Source organism: Eretmochelys imbricata, chromosome 2, assembly GCF_965152235.1.
Source record: "Eretmochelys imbricata isolate rEreImb1 chromosome 2, rEreImb1.hap1, whole genome shotgun sequence".
Lineage (NCBI taxonomy): Eukaryota > Metazoa > Chordata > Testudines > Cheloniidae > Eretmochelys > Eretmochelys imbricata.
In genome coordinates, this window is record NC_135573.1 from 162,086,947 (window position 1) to 162,100,127 (window position 13,181).

The 13,181-nt window shown below is 41.0% G+C and overlaps 1 protein-coding gene across 3 annotated transcripts in view; it reads right to left on the bottom strand.

Annotated features, from left to right (window-relative positions):
* RPRD1A (regulation of nuclear pre-mRNA domain containing 1A) overlaps positions 1-13,181 on the bottom strand; it is a 67,441-nt gene that overhangs the window by 23,543 nt on the left and 30,717 nt on the right. The window lies entirely within an intron of this gene.

The following is a 13,181-nucleotide window of genomic DNA, read 5'->3' on the forward strand; positions in this document are numbered from 1 at the left end:
GAAGCAAAGAGCAAATAATTGCAGGGGGAAAGACTGTTGTGCTACTTTGCCATTCCTCAGCATGGAGAGCTCACACAGCTACTCATGATGCTGCTCTCAGCAGTTGAGGGGGCTATGGGAGAATTCAGAGAAATCCCAAGATGCGCAACCATCAGCTCTTCCTTCCCACAACACTGCACTGTGGAATTCATACCCACAGTGCATTATTCACCCTGTCAATGATGGTGTCCGCAATGTGGACAAGATCTGTCAGAGGTAGCAAGTGTGAACACCCTTTGGTGATTTTTGTTTTGTCAACTTCTGCATGTCGACATAAGTTTTGTCAACAAAACTTGGTAGTGTAGACAAGCTCATAGATGCTCTTACAGCACAACTACTGGATGATGCCTTGCACAAGAGAGAGTGGCCCAGAATATCCAGTAGCCCAACAGTTTTGACCTTCCTTTGAACTGCGGGAGACTCAGAGTTGAATTCCCACTTTGGAGCAGGGACTTGAAGCCAGGTTTCCCACTTCCTAGATGAGTGCCCTAAGCATTGGGCTACTGCAGGGGTGGGCAAACTATGGCCTGCGGGATTACCACCCCTGTGGCGCCATGGGCCCTGTGGGCCCCATGCCGCTCCCAGAAGCGTCGGGCACCACACATCCCTGCGGCCTCTGGAAGGGGGGCAGAGAGCTCCGCGTACTGCCCTCGCCTGCAGGCACTGCCCTTGCAGCTCTCATTGGCCGGGAACAGGGAACCATGGCCAATGGGAGCTTTAGGGGAGGTACCCATAGCTGAGGGCAGCGCACGCAGCCCTCTGCCCTCAATCCCCCAGTGGCCACAGGGACATGGTGCCGGCCACTTCTGGGAGCGGCATGGGGCCAAGGCAGGCAGGGAGCCTGCCCTGGCCCCGGAAAGCACAGCTGCCACCCCAGAGCCGCACCAGGTAAGTGGCACTGGGTCAGAGCCCGCACCCTGAACCCCCCTTCTGCACCCCAACCCCCTGCCCTGAGCCCCCTCCTGCACCCCAACCCCCTTCCCTGAGCCCCCTCCTACCCGCACCCCTCCTCTGCCCCAACCCCTTGCCCTGAGCCCCTTCCTGCACACTGCACTCCATCCCACACCCACACCTCAACTCCCTGCCCCAGCCCTACATTCATGGCCCTGCATGCAATTTCTCTACATAGATGTGGCCCTCGGGCCAAAACATTTGCCCACCCCATGGCTATTGCATACCCTGGGGTGGGTCTCTCAATTTCTCCTGTTGAAGCTGTTCTCCTTTGTATAAACAATTAAATATTCATGGGTCACAGAGACTGTAACACTACAGCCCAGCGCTCAGTTAGGGCATTTACTGTGGCTGTGACAGACTCCGCTTCAAATTGGGAATCAAACCTGGGTCTCCCACATGAATGCCCTAGCCACCAGACTAGAAAAGTGCCTAAACTAAGTCAGATCTAACTCCAAGAGAGGGTTTACAGCTGAGTGTCCCAAGCAGGGGAAGACAGTTAAGGTCTAGATCAATGGGAGTTAAATTCCTTTGAGGATCTATGTCCTAAGCCCTGCCCTTTCCTCTACATTTTGCTCCTGGTTAACTTAGGTGGCTTCCCACTGAGCTTGCTGGCTTCTGAGGATCTCTGAGGTGTCTAATGCTCCCTAGTCATCATATGGTGAGCCTCAGTCCCTAACCCAGGGCTAAGAATCCAACTAAGCAGCAGGGCCCTAGAAGTTAGCCGTTGCGATGTCTAAGATCTAGCCCTTAGGAGCCAAAGTTTCACTAAAAGTCAATGGAACTTAGGCTCAAAAGTAGATAAGTCACTTTTGAAAATGGGACTTAGGTGCTCTTGAGCATTCTACCCTCTCTCCTGCAATATATCTGCTACCTAAGGTAGCTAGTGCTGCGTTTAACTTCCACTACCCACACCAAGCCTTGGGGCAGAAAAGCCCTCAAGCCATGGTTTAGCTATCAGCCTGGAACCAAGCAGCCCAAAATCCATGTACATTTCACTGGATAGTCACAGGAAAACAATCATTTTGGATGGTGTTTAAGGTGACTGAAGCTTACAATGAATTCTGTGTATTAGGCATTTAGGCCTAAATCTAATCTAGGTCTCAATGGAGTAACGTCAAATAGTTTGGGCCTTTTTCTAAATATAAAGCAGGTTTTCTACTCTCCCAGCAGCAGTTACCCCACTCCAAATTCAGCTACAGATTTAAAAGGAAAGTGGCATTTTCTCATCTCTCCACCCTCAAATTAACTTCAGCAAAGCAGCAGACTAGCCCAAATGGGTGGGGACTTGCCCCCAACATTCAATTTCTCAACACAAAAATTGATGTTGCTGCTGAGGGCAGTAATCTGTGATTAAGGGTAGCGACTTGGGCCAGATGTGGCAACTATTTAGGGACAATAGTGCTTGTGAAGGTGGGCTATTTTGGTCCACTGGAAGCACCCAAGCAGTATATCTGGCCAGGGACTGATGTTATGCTAAGTTTACTACTTAAGAAAAGCTGCAGCTTGTTTTTCCTTCCCAGTCATTCATTCTCGTAAAAAGAAAGAATAGCGCTAGTCTGTCGCTGTACCTAGCCTACAAATCCTTCAATTCCAGCAATTACATTTTTTAAATTGAATATAAATCAGGAAAAATCAAGCCATTAAGATTTTCTTTGCCGTTTAGGCAAGCTAAAAACAGTTTAGCAAATGACCCATTTCATTTAAGGTTTTGGGGAAAAAACACACACATGGGCAGCAAATCTAAACTATCAAACAATGGAATTTGCTATTGCTGAAGAAACTGCACAAGAGGAGCTTGTTGATCAGAAAAGGGAGACAGTATTTCTGCCTATAGGAGGAATGAAACCTAGAAAGATTAACGAAAGCTCCCATTGGTGTGAAATAGCTTATGGCCTGTAACTGCTTCAATTTTTTCATTGGAATTAGTACTAGAAAGGAGCTGTGTGTATGAAGTATTTTATGCCTCAGACATCTCAGGTGATTACATAACAAAGGGGAAAAATGTATAGTTACTTTTGTATTAATATCATATACTGTTAGATTCCAAATCCTGTTCAACTTTTAGGAGCAGTGAGCATTAAGAGCTCCTCTGTCACAGGGAAGATGCAAGGAGGTGGTAAATCTGAACAAAACACGCAAACAGCTAGAGGGAGAAGCTCAACATGTTAAGGTCTCTGGGCTAGCAATTTTAGGGGACTCTCCTGTAGCTACAGTTCTAGAGGTGCTAGCAATGGTGGGAGTATAGCACCACGATTTCACCACCATGTTGTCTAGACCATCTCTGAGCAAGATTAGATGGCACAACGGTACAAATGCCTGCAGGCACTGTACACTAACATTCCCTCTCTCCACCCTAACATTGCTAGCACTGGTGAAGAGTAAAATTGCTACTGCAAATATAGCCTTAGTGTTCAGTTATCATGCTTTGACATTCTAAAGCAAGAGCTCGAAAGGGATCTAGATTTTAAACATTTTTTTAAATTAGGAAAAGAGTACCAAAAGATTCTTCTCAAGGGGATGGCTTAACTGGTGGATATATGTCTAATTATCTTTGATAGATACACCAATTAAGGAATATACCAGTGGTTCTCAAACTGTGGGTCGGGACCTCAAAGTGGGTCGCAACCCCCTTTGAATGGGGTTGCCAGGGCTGACTTAGACTTGCTGGGGCCCGTGGCTGAAGCCTGAGCCTCACTGTACATGGCTGAAGCCAAAGCCCAAGGGCTTCAGCCCTGGGCAGCATGGCTCAGGTTGCAGGCCCTCTGCCCAGAGCAGTGAGGTTTGGGCTTTGCCTCCACTCCCCCCCCCCCCCCAGAGTGGGGCATGGCGCAATGAAGTTTGAGAACCCCTGGAATATACAAATTCCCAAATGGAATGTGGTTGAGGGCATCCACTTAGTGCGCAAGACCCAGTAGAATGTACACAGGCCATCACCTTGTGATTTTCTTTCCATGACTGAGATCCCCAAGCACACCTGCCATAATGGTGGAGTTCCCTAGATGTTGTTGCAGGTAACTAACTTCCATACAGACAACCATATAATGTAGACTAATTTAGGATTTATTTGTTACCAGAATTAGGGGAGCTGTCCTATGTGGTTCTTGGCTGAACACACGCAGATGTACATACTCTAGCTCTTACTTTTGGACTGCAATTGAAGATTTTGGAGTGCGGGAGAGAGTGAAGACAAGACTACACTCTTGTCTTGGCTAGCACATTAACTCCTCCAGAGAGAGGCCAGTGCTATTCTTTATGGCCAAAGGACTTCTTCCATTGGTTTATCCCCCAATCAACAGGTAACTTGACTGAGACTAAGGAATAATCACAGCATATGTGAAGGTCTTGTAAGGTATAGCCATCCTTTCTCACTTGTCACTACAATAGCTCCTTACATTCTCTCTCTCTTTCCAATATTGTCTTAGGTCATGTAGACACACACAATCTGCAAGAGAGAATGCAGGAGGCTAAAGCACCAGGGATGCAGTTCAAGTAGCCACAGGAAAGAAAGAATTTCAGATGTCAAGGGGTTTTTACATCGCTCAGCTACATTTTCTTTGATTTCATCAGAGTTTCCAGGAAGTCTCAACCAACAGAATTATCTGGGGGAAAGGACATGGTATTTGAAATGAACTCCACTTCTGTGGTAGATTTATATACCGAACAGAAAGTCCTCTGTGACCGTGTTTCAGCTGAGTTGATCTCACTGAGGGTCTAGATCTGTTGGGAAGTTACTTTGGAAGTCTTCTTGTTGGAAACACTTCAGTTTGGAAAGACAAGGTGCCAACCCTATATAGGATTTTTAGAAATAGGCCTAAGCAATAATCTGACTTAATTAAGGGGGAGGAAGAACATAAGGTTGCTCTAAGGCAGCTGTGGCACCATCTGAAAGCTTTGGGATTTCAACTCCTTTCAAACCGGATATAGCTGTAGATCCTGAATACAGTCTGCACAGAGTGTCTTCTCGGACAATATCCAGGTCTCCATGGTTACTGCTGGATAGGCCAACAGTCTTCTTATACAACTGGCCATGAGGTATTGATGACTCAGCTATAGGTCATGGCAGCAATAGTAAAGAGTTAAACTCAAGTAGCTCATTCTCCCTTTCAAATCTTACAGTGCACCCAACTGCTAGTATAAGATAGCCATTCATCTGCACCAAGCACACACACGGGTACAGGACTTCATTGTTTCTAATTTGTCACCGGTCCTTTGGATGCATTTCAAGGTGTAGAGGTAATGGACTGCAGTGCAACCCGTTCCAATATTTAGATTGCCCATTCTTCTAAATTTGCTTTTCCTTGCAGCTAGAGGATGCCATGTGTTCTGGTGACCCAGATCTTAAGATCAGTCCAGCTAAAACAGAGTTCATAGTGGTGAGCTGGAGAGATGCATCCTTCAGCTATGACAAGTTACACCAGCTCCCTCAAGTGTGAGTATAAGGTCAGTTTTTGGATAGGCTCCTCATGACACCAGGAGAAAGGAGTTTCTATCTTCCTCAGTGGTAGCTCGGAAAGGGATTATATCTTCTCGCCACTGGAGTTCTTGTGGCGCTGCTCCATGAATATGTCACTTTGATTAGATTGCAATACTATACCTTATCTTTTTCTCACACAGAACTTCAACTAGTGCTGACAGCATTTTCCTGCTTAGTTTGTGGCATGTCCTGTGTGAAGGACATGACATGTCATGACCTGTATTAGGTACCTGTTTGAATGTGATTCAAAGTGGTGGGTTTTGATTTACAAAACTGCATAGTTTTGGTCCTGGTTATATTAGAGACAGCTGTCCCTGTATGCACCAGCCTGAATTGAGAACCTATGGAAGACTTCTGCGAATAGTCCCAGTATTTTAAACTATTTGGCAGGTAGTTCCTTAGCTCCAGAATTTGCTTTTAACAATAGTTCAAGGTTAAATTTGTTAATTTTTTGATAACACTAATCACCACATTTCCTCTCATGATGCAACTTCATTACTTCCCCTCACCGACATGGTAATGTGGAGCAAGAGGAATTGTTTTTTAAAACATAATCTTTGATTTTTTTCACTGGATTCCAGAGATTGTTGTTTTTACATTCAGGTTAACAAATCTTGAAGTTGAAATTTTAACCACATGAAGACAATGTTCACACAAATATTTATCCAAACATATTGCACATGTAATGTGCTATTAAACATTCCTTACTCTATATGCTATGCAACATACCTAAGATTCATATATTTTTCTTTTTCCTTATCCATGTGCATTTAAGTTGTCAATCTTAAATTTGTATCAAGTCTCTTAAGAGAGAAGTGTTTGCTGAAGCATGAGTATGACAACTGTCAAAATGACTAAATATGCATTACAAATACAACTTCCTCCAGGAACTAGTGGACACTGGGAGAAGAAAGAGGGAATGCATGAAAGGGCTGTCAAACCAGATAGAAGGGAAAGGGCTTAGCTAGGCTTTGGTAGTCTAGCATCATTGTATAAATGCATTGGAGCAGTGAACTAATTATGCAGAGATATAGCTTCTACATGAAAATCATATTTTGTATGCCTCATTAACACTACATTCGAACTGGATGGCTGAGGCAGAGAAATGTTATCAAACCTGCCCGATATCTTCCAATGACACAAAGGCTAAAGAAGGTAAAGCAAAAGCAAAAAAGTTCTACCATCTCCTTTCCCCATCAAGTTTCAACTGTCACTGGAAAGGCCAGTATATTTATCAGGCTCTGCTGAGCCCTTCCAAGCAGCCAGTTCACACATGACATATGCACAGTGTTTTCTGGAGCAATAAAATTCCAGTGTGTCCAAAATAACATTAATAGTCTAATTACATGCATGGGTCAGACTGAGCTGTCACAGGTGTACAATATTCATTACCTTTTTGGTGGTCCTATAAAACTACTGTCTATAAAAATCTGAGGTTCTACTTAAAATGTTTCTAAATCGTATGGTTGCAGGAAAAAAACCCAACCTTTAAGTGTAATCTTTTGAGTTTCAGCCCAAGAGAAAGGCAATAATTGGAGAGGTGTTTAAAACAGTTTCTCTCCCCACCAAAAAATATGTACTGATATTCCTATTGTAACAGAAGCACCACATCCACTAAAGCGGCGGAAATTCCCATTTCATTCCCTTCTCACTTCAATTTTTGGACTGAAGTTTTCCAGGTTTGATCTTTTCCCATAAATTTTTAGAACATTTGAAAAAATAGTTTGATTCCTGCTCCTGTAAAGTAAGCTTCTCAACAAAAGTTGTGTTCTTTCCACCTCATATATCATCATTAAGGTAGGGCAGCATACGACTACCAATAATTACAAGTTGCAACTGATTTTCAAATTAGGCCATCTGTTACACCTATGAAATTCTATGGCCTTTCCAGTCACACAGGTGTAACAAAATACACAGCACAAATTCTAATTGGGGGAGAAAGTTAGGGGAAGTGGTCATTTAAAGTCAAGTTGCACAAGTGACTGCAATTGGACCTTGATTAACAATTCTATTGATGTGAGTACTAGAAAAACTTCCAGTTTACTCAACAGGAGCAGTATTGTTTCTGCAGAGGCAAAAAGACTTACAAAAATGTGTGGCCTCACATTAAGGTAGTAATCACAGATGGCTCCCTAACATCAGTAGCTGTAGGTTCTCAGGACCTCTAAAATGAGGCCATTATTTTTTTCATTAGTTGGCAGATATGACCAAAACAGAGCAGATCTGCCGAAGCACCATTTTCAAGAAAAAAATAGATTCTAGATGCAGAACCTAAACCAAGCACTCACATGTGATGTTTTATGAATGAGTGAAATGTTTACTCAAAGTGATCTTAGCATGTAACAGAATAATTTTATATAGTTAAAATTATGCTCTTCAGATTGTAATTAGAACATTAAATTGCAGTTTCCCATTTTCTCTCAACCCAGTTTACATGCTTATTGCAAAGTATTTTGACTAACCAGTGAGTGCACCTGAGTACTGCAAGCAAAAAAGAAGTCCTCATATATTTCAACTCCTTCCAAGAAAAAAAATTCTGTCACTGAAGTTTGCAGTGGGAATCACTTCAGTTTTCAAAGTATAAACAAAAATAACCCATTACATTACATACCTCAAAATGTTGTTCTTCTGAAGATGTATGAGATAGAGCCACTCACTTTGGTTTAGGGATCTTAAGCTTTTGGCTTACAGCAGCCAGGAATAATCTGTTTAAAAGCCTCACACAACAGCAGTAGAAGGTCTCAGATAAATAAGAGACCACTACCCTCATTTAGTTTCTTAGTACTGAGGCACCTTTAAATAGATTAGTACAAGCATCCCAATCTAGTGCAGATGATGGAAGAATGTGAACCTATTTAAAATACACTACGATACTTTTCCTACAGGCTATAGTTAAGCCACAATGTAAAAGTTCAGATGTGACTCTACAGATAATGGTAGAATCAAATTTGAACAGCTAAAGGAGGTTTCTTTAAAAATGTGAACTGCAAAGAAATAAAATTGTGGGGGACTTAACTACTCCTTTCTGGTAATACTTTTCACTTTCAACCTAAGAATTCTAATATTTTACCAATGATTAATTACAGTAGAAATTTATCCTTGTTTTGGAGAGAAGAATCAGGTGTATGATATGTCTGTACTGCAATCATGGGTGCGACTACAGCTCGAATAGACATACCTGAGCTAGGTTTAATCCACCTAATTCAGGTACTGGAGCAGTGAAGCCACAGCAGCACATGTGATGCAAATCCATCCAGAACCTGAAGCAATTACTCAAGCAGCTAGCCTGCCCTGAAGCATGCATTGTCATGGTTCACTGCTCCAATACCCATGCCAGTCTGTTATTAAAGCTAGCTTAAGTCTGTCTACTCAGCTTCAAATCATGCCCCTTGACTGCAGTATAGACATACCCTCAGACAGCACAATGACTTGCCAGAGCTCTCAACGGATGACTGTATTAAAGCCAGGATTTAAACCCATGTCTCTGTATATTCGAGTCCTGTGTTTTAGGCCCCAGCCCATCCTTCCATTCTAAAGCTGGCTTCATTTTTACCACTTAAATATTAGAAATATCAGATCCTATTTTTGCTGAAGGTCTGGGATTGGCAAATCACAAAAGGCTGAAGCCTAGGTCTAATGCATTTTCAATTGAGGGTTTTATATACTGATGACCCACATTATCATAGTATCTGAGGAACTCAGTCATTTGAATATGCTTATTGATTGTACTTCATACCTGTGCCAGGGTTCAATTTATAAGTTGTTTATAAAGGGTAAACAAATGATTAACAGATCTTATAAGCATGTTACAGACATGAGGAGAAAGTGGTATAGATGGTTATAAGTCATGGTAAGAAACCTTTTGCTGTTGGATTTTAACAACTGATTGACCCTTTATGAGATGTAAATGGAAGTGTAACATATGACCTATTTATCCTCAACAACCCAGTGAGACAGACAAGCACTATTATCCCCATGTTACAGAGGGGGAACTGAGGCAGAGAACTTAAGTAGTTTGCCCACGGTCACACAAGACAACTGTAGTAAAGCACTGAATTAAACCTTAGTCTCCTGTGTCTCAGGCCAATGCTCTAACCACTGGACCATCCTTCTCTAGGGTTTGGAGAACTGAAGGTCTAGTTTCAGTCTAGTCTATCAAAAAAAATACTGAAGTCTTCCAAGGAAGAGGTTTAAATTAAAGACCTGATCTTGCCAGTGAAAAAGGTAGAATTTAAAATAATTGAATGCAGCCATTACTGTAAAGGAGCACAAGAAAGAGAACAATTCACTTTCAAAGAACTAAAAAACTCCCTGTATTTTTTTTTTTGGGGGGGGGGGGGCGGAGGAGAGAGAGAGAGGAGAAGACAACATATATTCTGTTTTTAGCTCAGCAGATAAGTCTCTCTGCATTACAGAATCCAGACACAGGTAGAAAAGATTTCAATAGTTCAGGTCGGAGCCCTGAATCCCTGGCCTATTTCAAGATGGTCAGAAAAGTGATAAAATGACTGAGTTATGTCTGTGCCCAGTGTATCTTCCAGGTCCTACTATAGTTTACCAACCAAAAAAAAAAAAAATCTGTCCTATTGACAAGGCAGAGGCACTAGCCACGTAGCTACTATTGTTGCTCACACAACAGAAATGAAATAAAAGGTTTGATCCCAGAACCACTACAGCTGATATAAACACAGAGTATTACACTGAGTTCACATTTACAAAAAAAAAATCTGAACTTAAGTGAATTCTGTAGAGAAGGGAATTATTCTGTATACAGAGGCAAGTACTCCTTGATACCTTAATAGAGAGGTGAAGATTTTAAAATAAAAGAATGAGAAGATTTTTAGTGTCACTTTTATTATCTTATTTCAAACCCACACAAATTGGAGCTAGGAAAGTTCTGCACCAGAAACGGTCCGACTAATGATATTGTAGCGCAGATCACTTACAAATCTCTCTCTTTCAAAAGGTGGCACCATTTCATTGATTCTACACATTATGAAGTGCATTTAGACGTTTTGCTGCTTCCCCACAACATTCAAATGAATAAGGCAGTGAAGAACATCCTTTTGGGAAGAGAAGTCTTGTTTACAGACAAGTTGATCTTAAATTATTTACTAAGAGCTTCTAGAAGGCATAGAAGTCAAGGCAACAGACATGCCTGTCCATGAGAGATCAGGATTAAAAACAGGAATGCCTGTGCAGAGGTATTTTACAAATATAATCAGGACAAATATAGAAAATGAGGAATACTCAGCTGGCCCTGAACATAAAATCTTGTCTAATGGAAGAGAAGAGCAACTTGAATAGAAGCCTCGACTAAATGGAAGTGGTTAAAAATCAGGAGCCTCCCCAAAAGTCATGCTTTTCAAACAGAAAAAACCCCTCCTCTTTAAATTTAGAGATTTGAGTCTTGATTTGAAATAACATCTTTTAAAACAGTGGACTATTCAAAATTCACTTTCCTACTAAAGCAGTTAAAGGATTACAGATCTAACCACGGTCAATTAGGCAAGGGAGAAACTGATGAAGACACGTTATGCCTCTTCACAAACCACATACAACTGCCATTTTGTGATAAGCAAGTTCTTTTTAAACCGAACATTAAAGAAAACTCAGAGGCTACCATGAACTAGAAGCCTGAGATCCATAAACAAGATGTGGAGAACTATTCTAAAATACTTATTTTAGAGAAGGAAATGCCTATTTACACAACAGTCCCCATTGTTGGTAATTTGTTTAATCTATGACCTATAACTATTTGAGCATGAATATGTTAAAAAAAGAACTACACAAAAATTGCTATTATGGATTCACTGACTACCTAGAACTTTCACATTTAATTCTCTTTAATCCCCCAATATTCTCTATTGGGATCTCAATTTTGCCCATCTTATTTTGTAGTCTGTGGGAACAGGCAAAAAAGGAAAACTTTCCCTGGCCCTGCACCATACACCTCAACTCCCAACAACCAAGAAATATTATGCTATCTTGTAAATATTCATATGTAGAAGTGAGAAAAGTCATGGGATTCCTGAATCAGTAAAAACACCTATAGTTTTAGATTTATCAGTTCATACACAAATTTGCCCATGTGAAAGAAAACACTTAAGTGCAGAGGCTTACGCGACTGCACGCACATCTAATAGCACATCTAATAGCATAACAGCTCTGTCTACACTACAGGATAGGCAGTATCTTGGAAGTAGTTGTGACCAGTTCTTGAAAACATATCAGCTAATATTCAAAAACAATTGTTGAAACGTCTAAGGTTTTTCAACAAGTGTTTTCAGAAGAGTTATGCACCAGTCATGCCATAGGCACAACGACATTATCTGAAGCAATATAAAAATTACTATTAACTGTTTCATGACTCTGGCAATTTTGTAGCGTACACAGCGCTGTTTATACAGGGCATGATGTTCCAAGCTACTCATATGCTTAAGGGTAATCACTTTTACACAAGGGCCCCGGATAAAACAAATGTGCACCTAATACAAGCCCGTATTCTCATGGGGCAAAACAATGACAGAATACTAAACTAATTTTACGATTAGGGTGAGTGATTTTTTTTTAAATAGGTACAAGCTAAAAAGGGCTGCTACTGGATTTATGAAAAAGCTGGTCAAAGGCCATTTTAAACTTTATTTATTCCTCAATTATTAGAGAGTGGGAAGGAACACTGTTAACCACTCCAAATTCAAGGAGGTAGCACTGATGCTATGATAAGTTAATGAAACCGGAGCATTTAGTACACAATGACTACTAGCAATATCAGGGTCTCATTTACATATTACCACACCAAAACTAAAAGATATTTGGAGCAGTCCTGAAGTAAAATTTAGGAGAGATTTACTCCACAAACATCCGAATGCAGTGGTTTGTAAGTTTGGGCAATGAAGATTGTTATTTTTTGTTTTTGTCAAGCCTTTTCATTTCTGTCACCCACAGCCTTCACCATGGATTTGTTTGCAGCAACCCCAATATCCATTTGATAAACACGGTTTTACAGATTTTCTGGAATTAGGCCACAATGCTACTAAAAAGTTATATACAACTTGTGTATAACTTTATACTATGCACAACCAGAAAATATGATTCAGCTTAAGATGCATTGACTGAGTCAGCAGATTAACCTATATCCCATCCTGGGTTTAATTCTTTATAAGAAAAACGTTTCTTGGGGAAAAATAAATATCAGTAGTCACTAGTTTTCTGAATGTTCTGCAAAATGACTTCCTGCAGAAGAGGAAGGGAGAGAAAGAGTGTGTTTGTTGTAAGGGGAATACAGAGTAGGGCCTTGAAATACATGATGTCTATGCTATCAAAACACCAAGAGTAAAAGATGGGTGGAGTAGACAAGAGAGAAAATTTGCTATTGTACATGTGAAGGACACATGCTGCAAGTTGTATCACATCTCACTGGGATGTAACCTAACACACCCAAGTTATTGGCAGTGAAAATAATAATGGCATTACGTGCACAGCTCTTTTGTTGAAATGACAACTTCATTATAAGTCAAACTGTTGAATTCTCTGGTTAAGGTTTCCACATTCTAAGTGTTTTTAACAAGATCAAGGGCTTTAAGATGTTGAATGTATTGAAAATGCTTGAATGTTAGCTTCACAACTGCTGCATATTTCATTCTTGCAGATTAAAATCTGCAGTTTCTAATCTCCAGGGACAACAAACTTATTTTCTGCTTCAGATATAAAA